Below are 15,534 nucleotides of genomic sequence, written 5' to 3' on the forward strand. Positions count from 1 at the left end.
AGCCAAACTTAGTCCACCAACATGCAATGTCAATATTCCTAAGATAAAAATCTACCACACAAGTAGGCCTGTGGTAGGGCGCGCCTGACCCCTACTAAAATGTAACATATTCAGCATCTGTACAGATCGTACTATATTCAAATACATTTTATATTATCTCATTCTGTTTTCCAACAAAATTTCAGGATGACTATTACGCTCATTTATAGCTAAAATAATTGAGTCAGACTGATCCGAACTCAAGTTCTAGTTCCTAGTCCCGAGCTTTTCATACTGCTCCCCAGGACCCACACCAACAGAGGAGTGGGGGTGGGGGTCACGGGCTGGAGGACACTGCCAGCAATTTCAAATATAACTTTAAAAATTCATGCCAACTTTTCATTTCCCCCATAATATAGCCATGTTTAACACACACAAAGCATTTTTAGTGACATCAAATATAATAGACCCATATGTGTCTTTTGTGGCTTTATGAACCCAGGAGTCACAATTTCTTATTTCAGTTTCAGAGGCACTGAATTATACCAGGCTGCTCTGAGACAGTGAACTCTGTCACCCAGATGCCTTTGGAGGCCCAGCAGAAAAAGGAACACGTCCCATTGTCCAACTAGCACATTGCTGGTAGCATTCCCAGCCAATAGTATTTCAATTCACACCTACAAATACACTTTCTGTTGATGTAACTTTTTAATCTGAAAATTCTGTCTAGTCTTTTAAATACACCACCTAGAAATGAGTTAGTGCGGCGGTGGGCAATTAAAATCACATAATATGGTTTGAAATTGCTCAAACCGATCTGGGCACATTTTGGAATGGGTCACTTCACGGCTATCCTGAGCAGAAAGCTGAGAGGCGAACAAGAAATTCAACTTTGCAGCAGCCTAGTTCAAAGAAAAACAATAAAATTTACTATTACATCCCTTGACAAAATGGCAGCAATTACTTTTTAATCAACTTTTTATTTCAGAAAAGCTGAAGACTTATAGAATTACTGCAAAGACAGCACAGAGAGAGAATTATTGCAAAGAGAGCTCGCCTATACCCCATATCCGGTCTCCCCATTATTAACATTTTACATTAGTAGGATATATTTGTCACAACTAACGATCAAAGGTGATATATCAACTGAAGTCCATATTTTATTCAGATCTCCGGTTTTTCCCTAATGTCCTTTTCCTCTTCCAGGATGTAATTTTGGCTTTCTCGCAATATAAAGTTCACCATAAGAAGGCTTTAAGGAAATATAACAAATACAACCATAAAGGACTAAAATGATGCTTCTCAAGGCATCCTAAGCCCAGGAAAAATGCATATACATATCAAATGAAACACCACCAGGAGTCAGCTCTTCAACAGACCAAATATATACCTTGATCTATAGCTAAAGTAACTACCATCTTAGAGAACTTATTATTTGTCAAGTATGTAATGAGTTTCCACATGTGAAAAGTGAGTCATGTTATGAAGAACACCAATCTGGAAGTCAGTTTTAGATACTAAGACTGGTTCAGTCATGCTAAGCTTGTGTGTCACTTAAATCAGGTCAATAAATAGCTTTGGGGTCTGAAACCTACAGAACACCTCTATGAGTACTACTATGACCCAAAGGTGTGTAAGTCATTGTCCCGTCCCCAGAGTTAGTTTAACCTAATTAAGGTGGCCAGAAGTAAATGCATAAAAAGTTAACCTTGAAGATTTCAAAGAGCGAGGCAGGATGACAACAAAAGGTGGCAGAAAGGAACACATGATTAACTGGAAAATGAATTCATTAAGCAGACAAAAATCGCCCTAAGAACTGAAACAAGGGGGAAACCACATCAGAATGATTAGAAAAGGAAATTAACCTTTCCAGGCTGGAGTTTATCTCGAAAGAGAAGAGATTAGACTAAACTGACTGAGATTCCCATCTGTGTCTAAAATTCCACAGTTCCTTCTCATTTCAGTCTCCAACACCAGAGTGAGGTTAGCAGCAGGGATCCTAACATCAGCCACAGAGGGCCTCTGAGACCACGTGACCACAGCCAGGTCCCCCCCACCAGCTGCCGGAGAGCTTTCCCTGCCTGACAACGAAAACAAACCCTCCGTTCAGGCCGATGACACCAGCAAACTAATAACTAACTATGAAACGTATTATGTTAAAATAAGACACTCTGCCAATAATCTGAACTTGAAAGAAATATATCTTATGACTTTACAGCTATGTTATATAATTTACACGCTCCACTAATTTGTTAATTCAACCAGGCCCAATTGAGCACTTTCGCAAAAAACACACTTTTACTCCTTATGGATAGGCTACCCAGAGATTTCAGATTTTCCGTGACATTTCTAATTTTGTGCATTCCTTAAAGCAAGATTTCTCAGCCTTGGTACTACTGACACACTGGCTGGACACCTCTTTGTGGTGAAGGGTTGTTCCGTGCACTGTAAAAGACTGAGCAGCTTCCCTGGCCTGCATCCATGAAAGGACAGTCAGAAGTGTCGCCAGGCATCGCCGGATGTTCCCTGGGAGGGAGGGGGCAAGAATCATCCCTGGGTGACAACCACTGCCTTAAAGCAATTCATGCTATACATAAATACATATTATATGACTTGAGTATCAATGTAAGATTTCAACGTGAATGAAATGACTTAAAAAAATCTTTTATTAGACGATATAAACCAGTATTTGCCTGAAAATATAATCACTGTGGGTGACCAAAGAAGCAAGAAGTTATCCCCTCAGCTATTAGGAGTTAGTACTTTTTAAAACAATAAATAAATAGAATGCATAGATTTGATAATTCCCTAGAAACAAGGAATTTGGGTTAGAAATCATTCTTAACCTTTTCCTTCCCAAGATTCTAAAGTAAACATTCTACAACCAGCAGCCAAACCAACCAAGCATAAGGCAGAAGTTGGTCTGGGAAAGAGGCCAAATGGACAACTCATGACCACTGGGTGCCACCCAACCCACCCACATACCACTTCAGAAGACCACAGGCACACTGCCCAAGATCATTTTGCCACCAGCATGAAAACAGACCTCACTCCCTAGAATAAAATGAAGACCAGGGAAAGAGGAAAGACCTAACGGAAGTATGCGCCTTACAAATACTTTAGGCTAATGTCCCGAGGTTCCTTATATATCACTCGGTGCTTAACTTGGGGGTGGCGTGGAGAGGAATACTTCAATAATCCACAGTTAAACAGGATGATTACATTCTTAAGGGAAACCTGAGAGATTATGGGTTGGTACCATAGGATTTTTAAAATCTGGTTTTAAAAGTTGTTTCTTAAAATAATTTAAAAAAGGACATTTCCCATTGTTGTAGCTATGAAAACCATTTCTTATCTTTTTTTTTAGCTGTCAGTATGAATAGGTAGAAGTCACAACCACAACATATTTAGGTCAGAAGAAAATGACTAACTCCACCTGCCCTATGAGCTGCAAGGCCACCCAAACGCCTCTTCCCTTCATGGAGTGATGCCAAAGGGTGTCCTACCAGCAAGATGGTGAGAGCAGATGGCTGCCAAGGCAGCTTAAAGAGACCCAAGGAGTCAGCACCTGCGGTGGGGAGATGCTGATCACCCAGCATCACCACCACCTTGACAGAACTCGAACCAGCAGCCCTCCCTCCCTCCCTAAAGCAGGCTCCGTGGAAAGATTCACTAGGTCGTCTCTGGATTTCAGGAGCCTGAACACCACACAAGGCACTCTGCAGCTGCTCCCTTCTGCTCAGTATCTCTGGTTCCACCTCATCTGGCTCATGCCAAATTCCCCCTGAGGGAAAGAGCACACATAAAGAGAGAACTGGCTATGCCCAGTTCCTACAGGTGGGCAGACGGCTGGAAAAGAATAGATCGCATGGGAGGACCACGGAGTTCAACCCATGGGGTACTAACCAAGCTAAACGTTAATCATGGCAGAGAATCATTTACATTAAAGATCATTAACCAGGCACCTTGGTAAGGGATGAGAGTTCACGAGCTAAAAAAAAACGCATTTAGGTAAAACAGCAGCCTCTTGTTGCCAAACACACAGCTTGGGTCATTTCAGGAGAAGGACACCAAAATGGGACAGAAGGAGCAGAACCAAACAGGGGCGTCTTAGGGGGGGTGGGCATTTCTTTCTTTTCTTCCCCAGCTGTTCTCCACCCATAGCTGCAGTTAATGGTCTAGGGTTTACTTTCTGTTCTTCCTTATCCCTTACGAGGTGTAACTGTCACCTCACATGCAAAGGAGTTTACAGGTAAGGAACTGTAGACATGTAAAGTCTGAGGAGTTTGTGTCTCCAGTTTTCCATTTTTCAGAGGAAACGTCTCCTTTTAAGGTGATAGTTTAGACTCTACAATTTCGAGTCACACAAGAAGGACGGCATTTCCCTATTCATCAGGCTGCTTTGCTGTTTCTCCCACAGCCAGGGACCCAATGCCACTTGACTCTCAAGCAAAACAAGGAGTCGCCCTCCAGCAAATAGGGTCAGAAGTTCAATTTCACACATTACAAACAGCCACGGTTTTGAAGATAGCTGACAAGTGTTCTTCCTGACATGCTTCAAGATGCTGCACAAGCTCGGGGTTCCTCCCCTCACAGCTCATAAAAACCAGCACAAGCCCCTCCATCACCCTTTGTCTAAGGCAGCCCGAGACTTTCTCCTTGTTTATAGACTCACCCCAAAAGAGCAAGCACAGCCCTGGTGTTCCATTCCAGTATTACATAATCCAATTTCCCTCCAATTATCTGTTTGCCATAAAGCATTATTTGTGATCAAAGCAAAAGAAAGAAAAGTGGAACCGCACTAATTCTGACTAGTGAGATTAACCTCAAAGGGAAAGACAATAGATTCCTGGAGATTAATTTCTGTATGTATTTTTTATGACATTTAACACGAGCACTCTTAACATAGAGTCAAGAAAATATAAGTACCAGTTTTATTTTCCCATATAAGTTTATATGTTTGGAGGCTGAGGGATGTGGGGAAAAGACAATGAATAATGACCTAATTACGAGGTACCTCATTTACAATTTTAAAAAGTTCATATCTGAATATCCATATAAGAGCAAAACCCTTTAATCTGTGTGAACGCAAGTGAAAACTAAAGTTAGGAGTCACGTGACTCATCCACAGGCATTTCCTGTAAGGGCTAGGAAACAAATGAGGACGGTGTTTGTGTCCCAGGAGACAAAGCGGCAGCAGTAAAGAGATGCACCTGTCCCACCCGCACCTAGCTGATGGCATTCGCTATGCTTTAAATTGAGCTTAACATACAAGTATAAAAAGAAAAAATTTAAATAAAAGATCTGTCCTCATTTCACCTAGGGTTTTATACCAAGTTTCAGAACTCTGCACAACAGACCCCTTCACTGTGTCTATTTTGGACATTTCAGGAACACAGTGATGACAAATACAGATATTTATTCAAAAGAGGGGGGAAAGGCACCAGAGCAATATCTGTGTAATAATTTTTCAGTGCACTGAAAAAAATAGGTTTCAAACAAGATGACAGAGGTTAAGCACATAAATTAAAAATTTTCACTGTATACATTTTGATTTTTGAAGTATGCAAAAAACGTTTAATAGATAAGGAAGGAAAGGAGGGAGGGAGGAAGGAGAGGGAAAGAGAGAGAAAGCAATTCCCCAAATTCTGGCACATTCAGATTAAAGCTAATGGATCCATTTATAAGAGAACATTCCCTTGATGTTAACCAAGGAAAATGGAATCTTTCCTGGCACTTACCAAATTCCAGGCAGGAAGACCCCGTTTTAAAGGGGAGAGAGACAGGCTGGTCTGGATGCAGACGGTTGTCTGTTCCCCTAACGACAGCAGCAGGGAGGAGAAATCCTGGTCTCTGCCAGTTCCCTCTGTTGACAGGTGATCAACAGCCTGGAGCAGGAGGTGCTGTGCTCCGAGGGAGGCGCGTGGAGGGGAGGGCTCCCCCGCAACTCCCCCGCCCAGGTAGGGCCCAGCTGAGAGCCACCCACCCCAGACACCCTCAAGCTGTACCGGCTGGTGCTGTGCTGAAGCCTGTCTGGGCTGGATGCTGCTGCGGCTGCCTGCCTCCCTCAAATCGGGAGCAATTTCAAACGTAAGGAAGAGGGAAGCAGCTCATCATAGGCAGCAGAACCAATGACTACAGGGGAACTTTGTGGATTCAAGGGACAAAAACAATTCAAAGCACAGCCCCACAACACTTCCCCCACAGCAAAACAACATCAGGAAAGTTAAAGCCAACTTAACCTGAGAAGTGCATACACCTGGCTGGGCCCAGGTGACCCCGGAAATGTTTTAATTAACCTTTTTTCCTAAATGTTCATGCCAGTGTTGAAAGGAAGGTGAGTCAAGGAAATGAAGAAAGCCCTCTGAATACTATTGGTTAAATAATTGCTCGGTTGTTCTCAAGGATATGGAATGAGCATATATTTTCATCACATGAAACTAGCTAGCTGGGGGACACTGGGCAAGTTTCTTGACCTCTCCCACCTCTGGCTTCCTCATCGGTAGAAAGAGAGCCTTGAAACCTCCTTCGTGGACTGTTGTGAGGAACCATGGAGAGGCCAGCAGTCCCGCAGGCCAACGGGCCTCGGCCCCTTGGATGTTCACTTAGCCTCCAGTAGCTTGTGGCTCTAACAATACAGTCCTAAATCAACTACAGCCACTCCTTTCACCTTCCCTCACCTTAAAAACTGATCCAGTGCACATCCAACAGCAAGATGTTCCTCCCACTGTATTTTAACCAATGTCTCCAACAGCTTAGAGATGTATTTATGCCAATCTAAAAAATTCATTTGGCATACAACAATGACAGATCATATGGCCCCTAGGCCCAAACCCTGCCAGGAACACCAAGTTGCAGCCCAAGTTAGAGGGAGGTTTCTGCCCCAAATTCCCTGTAACTTACTACTATACTTCAAGGCCAAGACCATGCCCTCTTTTAAGAGCCGCGAGTGTTGAGGAAAATAGGCTCTTATTTGAGCCTGTGGGTCTTTTTCTTTAATGCTTCCTTTTAAAAGGCAATTATTTCTTAAAATGGAATTCACAGGTTACTTATAATACCACTCAATATGAACGACAATGGCTATGCTGATAGAGACTTTAATGGGAGGGGGAGACCGAGTCCCACTGGGCCAAGAAGCCACCATCACCATCTGGTGGTGGCTCTTGCACATTGCAGTCATGAACCCCACACCATCTTCAATCCATTCTCCCAGAGGCAGCACCTTGGAATTCCTGCTTCGTTACATTAACTTTCTGACAGCTGGTTTGGCTGCTCAAGGACAATCTTTGTTCTTCTCCACCAAATCATCTTCCCAACCTTCCTTCTTTCCCTCAGACTTCTGATCAGACCACTAACTACAAGAGGGAGGAAAGAAGTTCTGATATTTGCTATTACCTTGTTCCCCCATTCAACATCCAGTGATTTGGTTGCAAAGAATGAAATTCCCCAGACAGACAGAGAAAAGAGAAACAAAGAGGCAGTATCTTCCCAAAATGTAACAGCCAAGGGCCAAATTCTAATGGAAAATATGAGGCTGGCAACTCTACCAAGTGAAGAGACTGGCTGAAGACCCAGGACATACCAAAGACAGCCTTTGACTGGACCCCGGCCAGTGACCAAGACTTGGGTGGGTTCAGGGAAGTTGTTCTGTGCAAGCTAGAGTAGAGAACATGCTGGAAATCAAGTCACAAACAAAGAGCTACTAATAAGGTAACATTTGAAGAAATTCTCCTAACCACTTCACACCTCCAAAACCTTGCTTAATCCCTATCGAATCTATTTAGGTCCAGGAGGCTCTCAAAAGCATATAATCTTAGGGAAAATTTGCCAAAGGAACTGAGGGCCATGGAGAAAGAAGAAATTGAAAATTTCACCTTTAAGTGGTGCCACTGGGATAATCTCTAAATGATACTAGTGATTGCTAAGAAAGTACTACGGAAAAGACAATACATATGGGTTTTACAGGCAGCTGTAAAAAGGCCTGGGTGACCAGCTGTGCCACAGCTGGCAAATCTCTCTCCCACGTAGTAGCAGCATCTGTTTGCAGTATAATACAAGATGCCTCTTTTAGTTACAAAGGAAGATAAGAATTTTGAGAACTTTATACTAGGTAAAATTTCCTGCCCTTTTTACCCATATTACCCCCAATATGTTATTTGCAATAGTTATAAAATTAAGTACCTGACACTTAGTTTCATTTTATACTAGACTAATTCAAGAGGTAAATTTTAATACATTCTGTCTTCCAATCAGGTGTACCCTCATATGAAATAGCTCAAAGATCATAAATAAAATAGTTATATCAAGAAACACAGTCCACACGTGACTCCTCCCCCCACCCCGGCTTTCTTCTGAGTCACTTTAAACACCTCTGGAACCATCACATGCACACCCTCAAGGCCACACAGGCTGTGTTGTGTTGGAACATGAGAGTATCCAAGTCGGATATTGATTCTTGAAAACAATTAGAAAATAAGTAAGCAGAGTGAAAGACAACTCTATACCTTAAAGGATCTTTTTCTCCAACATCTGGAAATCTATGGCCCATGTTCAACGGCCAGGCTGAGCTCAAATTAGCAACTGATGAGAAATTCCCGGAGGCCCAAAACTCTGTGTTCTGCAGCTCCCAGCACAGCACCTTTCCACGGGAAGAGATGGTTGCTGAACTCCATTGAAAGACAGATACAGTACCCGAGAGCCACATCCCCACCAACCAACCCAACAGAAAGCTCTCCTATTTGTGTTAGGCTAGACAGGAAACAAACCGTGGAGACATTTCAAAGACCATCAAGGCAGCCTAGCAAACATTGAAGTGAGCAGTAAACTGTCAAAGGGCTAATATGAATCACTAAACTGGATAAGCCAGGAGTCAGGAGACCTGAGAACTAACCCTAATGAGGCTATTAACTGCCTTCTTTGTTTGATTTAAGGCAACTTAACATCTTAACCTTTCGGAAATCAGCAAGCCTCTCCTAAGAAAGTCATAAAGGAACTCGCCTGCCATTTTCTCCTCTTGTTATTAAATCAATGGTGCAGCTTACACGCAGTCAGTAAGGTTAAGAATCGGAATCATTTATGAACTTGAACCGTTCATTTAATCTCTTGGTCTCAAAAGGCCCAGATGTCAAGTTCAGTGCCTCATCCTGCAGTTTCATAACCCAGGCTCATGTATTTAAGGAACCCAGATGCTATCTCATTCAGCAAGTATTTATCAAGCTCCTCCCATGTGCCAAGTACTGTGTTGGCACTGGGGTTTCCGGGATGGAAGGGCTTGTCAAGGCCTGCCTCTCACTATCCATCTGGGTCTTATTTTTCTGAAGTCTTCAACGTTTGTCATCTGTGGACACAACTGAACACTTTCGTTATACACCAAACTCTACCTTAATCTGTAAACTTGAACTGTTTTGTAATGAGCCTATCTCACCAATAAAACTTCACGCTGCTACAGAGTAAGGCCAGCGTCTTCCTTAGTAATTTACCAATTATCTTGGAGCCAGCCTTCCGACAGCCTCAGCCCAGGAAACTTAGCTGCAAAACCCAAATAAACACAGAAACAGCTTCTGAATTCTGAAATAGCAGCCGCCATCCCCAGGCCCTTGGGCTCAGAGCTGCACTTACTCTGACACCATTCCGAACAAGCTTCATTTTTCAGCTTCCCACTATAAAGATTAAGCTTCTAATCTTCAATAAAGTGTAGTCAACAGCACTGCCGTCTCTGCTATTAAAAACCCAAACACATCAGAAAAAGAGAAAACTATTCATTGATATAAATGGCAATTAGAAATCTCAGCCATTACAATGATCAATAGTCCTTTCAGCAGTTTGTCACTTTCAGCTCTTTTTTATCATTACTTCAATCTCTTGAAGAAGAAGATGGATTTAAACAATGGAGGTAAGAGGCCTACTATGAGGTTAAATCAGGGGTTCTCACTCAAACAGGCAATCTTGTTTTCTAAAACTGAAATAAAGCTTTCTAATTTTTACGAAAACAATATAGATTCCTTACAGGAAAATTATACATCACACACACACACACACACACACACACTGAGGCGAAAGAAGAAAATGAACACCCAGGAATCCCCTTCTCTGAGATAACATTACTAACACATTAGCGTTATGAATACCCTTTCAGATCTTCTTCTGTATTTCTGTATATGTTTCTTACAAAAAGATGGGGTCAAATTATACAAACACATCTGTAACTTGCTTTTTAACTGTATGTTATAAAATGTTCCCATAGCACTATTTATCTACAACATCATTTTTGACAGCTTCACACTATTCTATCGTAGAGATACACCACAACTATTAGGTTGTTTTAACTCCTCATTATGATAAACAATGTTTCATACTCATAGCTAATTCTTTGGATATATAAGGATAGAATACATTCTTCACTATTCCTTAGGATGAGTTCCTTTGAAGGATTTTAGCTAGATCATCAGGTATGCACATTATTCTATATATTTGCTAACATTAAACAATATACCTATTGAAGAAAACTTAGAAAATACAAAAAGCAAAAATAACTGATAACCCAGCCACCCTGATATAGTGTCAATATTTTGTTGTGCACCTTTTCCAATTTCTTCTATGTATGTATATCCTTTTTTTCTCCATTTAAAAAAAAAAATTTGTCTAAAGCAACGCTTGGTTTGCTTTTATTGGAGTTATGATTTTTTTTAGAGAATTCCATATAAAATGTTCAATTGACCTAGTTCAAATTTAAGAAGATGAATCTAAAACTTTTATCCAATAAGAAATACAAAATAAAGATACTTGAGTTCCCTGCGTGGCCCTCACATGGAGAGAGGGAGGGAGAAAGCAAGGATGGGGGAGAAAGTGGGAAATGGAAGAAAAGGCGAGGAAGAGAGAAGATACACAACCGCCTCTCCCACTGCCTTTAGGTTCCAGGCTTAATTCACTCTGATTGTCACTGCCTTGAAAGCCATACCGTTGCCATTAGTTATAATCTATGGATTCATGTGAAGGAAAAAGTCAAAACCCCTGGGCCAAAGGGAGATTACCCTGGGCCGGAGATGCGGTCAAGGCCCCACCTCAGCACCTTACTCCTGCTTTACACAGGTCATTACTGAACTTGATAGCTAACTCTTTAAGCCAGTAACCATCCTGAACTTGCACAGCAGACTGGAGAGCCCACAGCTAAAGCCAGCCCAGCTGAACAGGTGAAGTATGCCGAGGGCACGATCAGGAGTTCTAAGAGGTACCAACCCATACTCATTTCAAGTCGAAGTTCATTGTTTTGAAGTAGCTTTTTTCATTATTTGTATTATTTCAAATACTCTGCTGTGAAGGTCATTACCTGTGGTTTTGGTTTTGGTCAGAATGAGGGAAGAGAGATACCCCAGAGCATTCCAGGGCCAGGCGGAGAACTAGCCTGAGGGTGTTGAACTTTTAAAGACAAAAGATCCCGTTGCCTTTCAAACAGCAGGCTTAGCAGATAGAAAGGCAGCAAAAATCTAGCGTGGGCTTTATGAAGTCTAAAAATAGGCACCTGAGGCAGAATGATTTCTTTCAAGAGAACAATTTTAAAGATTCCCAGGAGGTGTCAGGTGTTGAGTAAATATCAGAGGAAGATAAAGGCTTTCTGAGCTGCTGGAGGACACAAAAGCCCCGGGAGGGCAGCCTTTGCTTTGCCTGGCGCCCTGGACAGGTGGAAGAAGCGTCTTTTGCCGCGTGATGAAAGGGGCTGGGAGAGGAGGTCACAGCTTAGTTTCTGATACAGGCAAACAGAGCTGAGAAGCAACTCTCTGCTTCTTTCTTGCCAGACAGACAGACGGGAAGAATATTAGGCTGTACAACCATTTTCATTAGAAAGACAATGAATGAGTTAACCCATTTGCAAGACTAATAAATGAGGGTTACTTGTGAAAAGAGCCAGTCTTCTCTACAGTACGGGCCTAATACAGATTTACATAACTTCCATTATTTGAAAGGAGATGTTAGAGGCTGGCAGGCTCGTGCAGAGACCTGCCCACAAGTGTGATGTTGTTTGGAAGGTCAAGAGCAGAGACTATGGGACCTGAGCAACACAGTGCTGGAGAGGGCGCTGGGGCTAGATGCACTGCGTCCCATGGGTCACTGGACTGCAGAGCCGGCCAGAGTCAGGAGGCTCAAGCCCTCATCCTGCCTCTACCTGGCTCTACCTGCAACCTGAGGCCAACTGAAGGAATCTCGGGAGTAAGTCCTGGCACCAATCTATTTGTGAAGCTCCCATGTGATTCTGAGCCACAGTCAGGCTTCAGAACCGCTGGTTCTTGGGTCTCTTTTAGCTCAAGTTCTGTAAGTACATTTTGACTTATATCTGTTTTTCCCCAGAAGGTTAGGTGAAGACTTGTCTGATGAAAAGAGAAAATAATGTGTGTCCCCTGCGCTAGCCTGCACATCAGATGCAGGTCCTGGCCTCGGCTGGACCCCCGCAGGACCCTGAGACCTTGGCCCACACACCCTCTATGAATGCCTCTTTGCCCCACATTCTTTACATTTCGAACACTATCTGGCTCACCTCCAAACTCCCTTCTTTTATCTCTCAAAATATATCTGAAGTCCCTACCACGACATTCTTTCTGGGTTAAATGGAAGCCAAGTAACAAAACTGGAGAGAAGAGATAAAATAGGCCTCACCCACATACTCAACACTTTAGAAAGAAGCAACGTGGCTGCCCTGAGGTAGCAGTATGTTCATATCCTCTCTACTGTGAACTCAGACCAAAGAAATGAAATGCAGCGGGAGACGGTGGTGAGGGTTTTCTATTTTTAATGTGATTTCCATATTTGCTTTCAGACTATAAGTTCTGTCTGCTTCATTTTTCATGAGAAAAGGAAATGGAGCATTTCATCATCTTTGAATGTTACTAACGTACATTTCTATCAAGTGTCTAGTAATTTGATTTTCATAATTAATCTTAAAATGTACTTAAGAAAACAGAAAAATCTCAGTAATATGTGTGCAGGAAAACAAAAAGAGTCCTGCTTTTCCTTCATTCATGCACTACCGAAAACATGAGCTAAAATGTTTATATGTAATGAAGCTTTACTGAACTGAATCCTAATCATGTAGTTTTAAATTTTAGATTTCTTCTTTGTCCCTCCTCTGATTTACAAGAACCCTAAAGAAAGTCTTTTTCCTTCCTCATCATTCTTCGCCAGTCCCCACCCCAATCCCAGGGTCTCTCTCTGCTGATTTCCCATCCAGAAGCTGCACGTCTCCCTGAGCTCCTTGTCCTCCTTTCCTCCACCACCCCCACCCCCAATCTGGTTGAGCAACTTTTCCAGAAATGAGTGCAGAATGCCAATGCCCAGAAGATGAGAACAAATGTCAAACAGTCACAAAGTTCCTCCGGGTTCCCCAGGCACATCTAGAGCCACATCACATGAAGTTGACAACTGCCGACCGACAAAGACCATGAGCCACAGAGACAGGGAAGCAAATTCTTTCTAGAACCCTCAAGGCACTAGGCACTACACCCAGTCCTTCCTGCTCAGGGGTCCCATCCACTGTCTGCTACTTACATTCCTTCCAGGCACCTATTATTTATCTCAGAGATTACTTTCTTGCATAATGACAGGCCCAACAGTGACAACGTGCACAGGAATTCTCAGCCTGGAAGCAGGGCACCAGACATCTAAGCCCTTTACCACGTCAGCATCATCAGTGAACTTCATCATTTACTGCTGGTTCAGATCAGTGGTTCCCAGCTCCGGCTGCTCATTCCAATCGCCTGGGGGAGCTGCAGACACAGATGCCCAGGCCTCACCCCAGACCAGTGGACTCAGACTGTCTGGAGGTGGGGCCAGGGCTCCCCAGGTGCTTCTCAGGCAGCGAGGATGAGAGCAGAGTCTGTGCAAACCAACCTGGGTCTGCCACTTCCCTGCTGTGACTTTAGGCAAGTTGCTTATCCTTTCTGATCCTCAGTTTTTCTCATCTGGAAAATGCAAATAATAATTTCTACTGCATAACACTGATGTGGTGATTATGATTTAATCATAATGTATAAAACTACAATGTCTCAAAATACAGAAGGTCTAGACTCTGTTGCTTCATCTGTAAGTGATAATAAGAGACAGCGAGATCTACTGGGAACATAAGAATGAAGACAGGAGGGGGCGTGAGATGGTTGTTAACATAAATGAGTGATTTACTCCACTACGGGTCAACTTACAGAACATTCCATTCCCCTGCTTGCAGGTCAGGGGTTACCCAACACAAGGCAAGCCCTAAACTTTGCAGGAGCCATTCTCTCTCTGCTATAAATGTAAGCCCAGAGCTGCCACCCATAGAGAAAACCTGGCTGAGAATAAAACCGGCAGAGGGGAGAGGGCGCGCGAGCAGAGCTGATGCTGATTGTCCCAGCACAGGATTCAGCTGCTTTTTAAAGGATACCCCTGCTATTTCTAATCTTGCGTGACTGTATCAACAAGGGAATGCATATTTTGCAAACCCGTCACTTCACACAAGTGCATCTTTTGGATAAACTGACAGAATTGGGAGTGCTGGTTCTAAGTAGACATTTGTCATTTCAATAAATATCTCCAAAGTGCTAGAGGCTGTACTTACACGCGCCCCAACAACAGGTTAAGGGGTAGCCATCTCCTCACACTCATCAATATTGTGCTTTAAATTCTGACAACATGATAGTTGAAACGAAATTTCATTTGCATTGGAGTCACTATTTCTTTTATTAGAAGTGAAGCTACCCACCTCGGTGTGTTTGTCACTGGTATTCCCTTTTCTCTGAACTGTCCATTTGTACTCCCTGCCGATCGTGTTTCAATCAAGTTATTGGGTTTTTTATTGATTTGTAGGATCATTATAAATTAAGAAAATCAGCTCTTTCTCTGTGATAGAAATTGGCAATATTTTCCCGAGTCTGTCTTTCTTAAAACTTTATGGTATATTTTTGCATACTTTTTGGAGACGTAGTCATCAGTCTGGTCATTCATAGCTTCTCTAATTTTTTGTTATTGAGATGAAACTACTCCAAACCTCTCTTTTTTAAAAAAAATTCTTAAGGATTGTGAACATTGTTAGTTTTAACGTATTTGTTGTGGGAAAGGTACCATTCCTTTTGAAATCTGTTTCCAGCAATGCTTGTGAACAAGAAGGCCCGCAGAAGAAACTTAAGAGGGAAGAGCCGAACCTGGGCCGTGGATCCGAGCCGGCTCACCCGCAGGGTCCTCCCACAATCGGGGTCTCCCCTCATTCCTACGGCACTAGCACGAGCTCGCGCCCCTTGCTGAGCACACACTCGCAGTGCCCTCTAATACAAGGACACGCGCCCTGGGAACAGGACCAGCACTAAGAGCAGACTTTCCTGATGCTAACTAAGCTGTAAGCAAACCTGGCCCAACCCTCTCTCCCTAGCAGGGTGTGGCTCCTACTGCAGAAGGGTGAGCAGGGCTTAGAAAAAGAACACCTTGTAGTACCCCCAAAAAAAAGAGTCCACGAACAAACATTGCTGGAATACACTAAGCTAATCCTTTAAAGAACTTTTAAAACTTGACCCAGCTCCTCTCAAAAGCTTCTGTGAG

General features: G+C 42.8%; 1 protein-coding gene across 4 annotated transcripts in view; it reads right to left on the reverse strand.

Moving 5' to 3' along the window:
- Positions 1–15,534, reverse strand: part of NEDD4L (NEDD4 like E3 ubiquitin protein ligase) — a 337,485-nt gene that overhangs the window by 196,196 nt on the left and 125,755 nt on the right. The window contains exon 1 of one of the 4 annotated variants that reach the window (XM_046671965.1): positions 5,721–5,861. The exons of the other annotated variants lie outside the window; for them this stretch is intronic. The gene's annotated coding sequence lies outside the window, so the exon portion shown is untranslated. Of the gene's footprint in view, positions 1–5,720; positions 5,862–15,534 lie in introns of those variants that run through there. 4 annotated transcript variants of the gene reach the window in all.

Source organism: Equus quagga, chromosome 9, assembly GCF_021613505.1.
Source record: "Equus quagga isolate Etosha38 chromosome 9, UCLA_HA_Equagga_1.0, whole genome shotgun sequence".
Taxonomy (NCBI): Eukaryota; Metazoa; Chordata; class Mammalia; order Perissodactyla; family Equidae; genus Equus; species Equus quagga.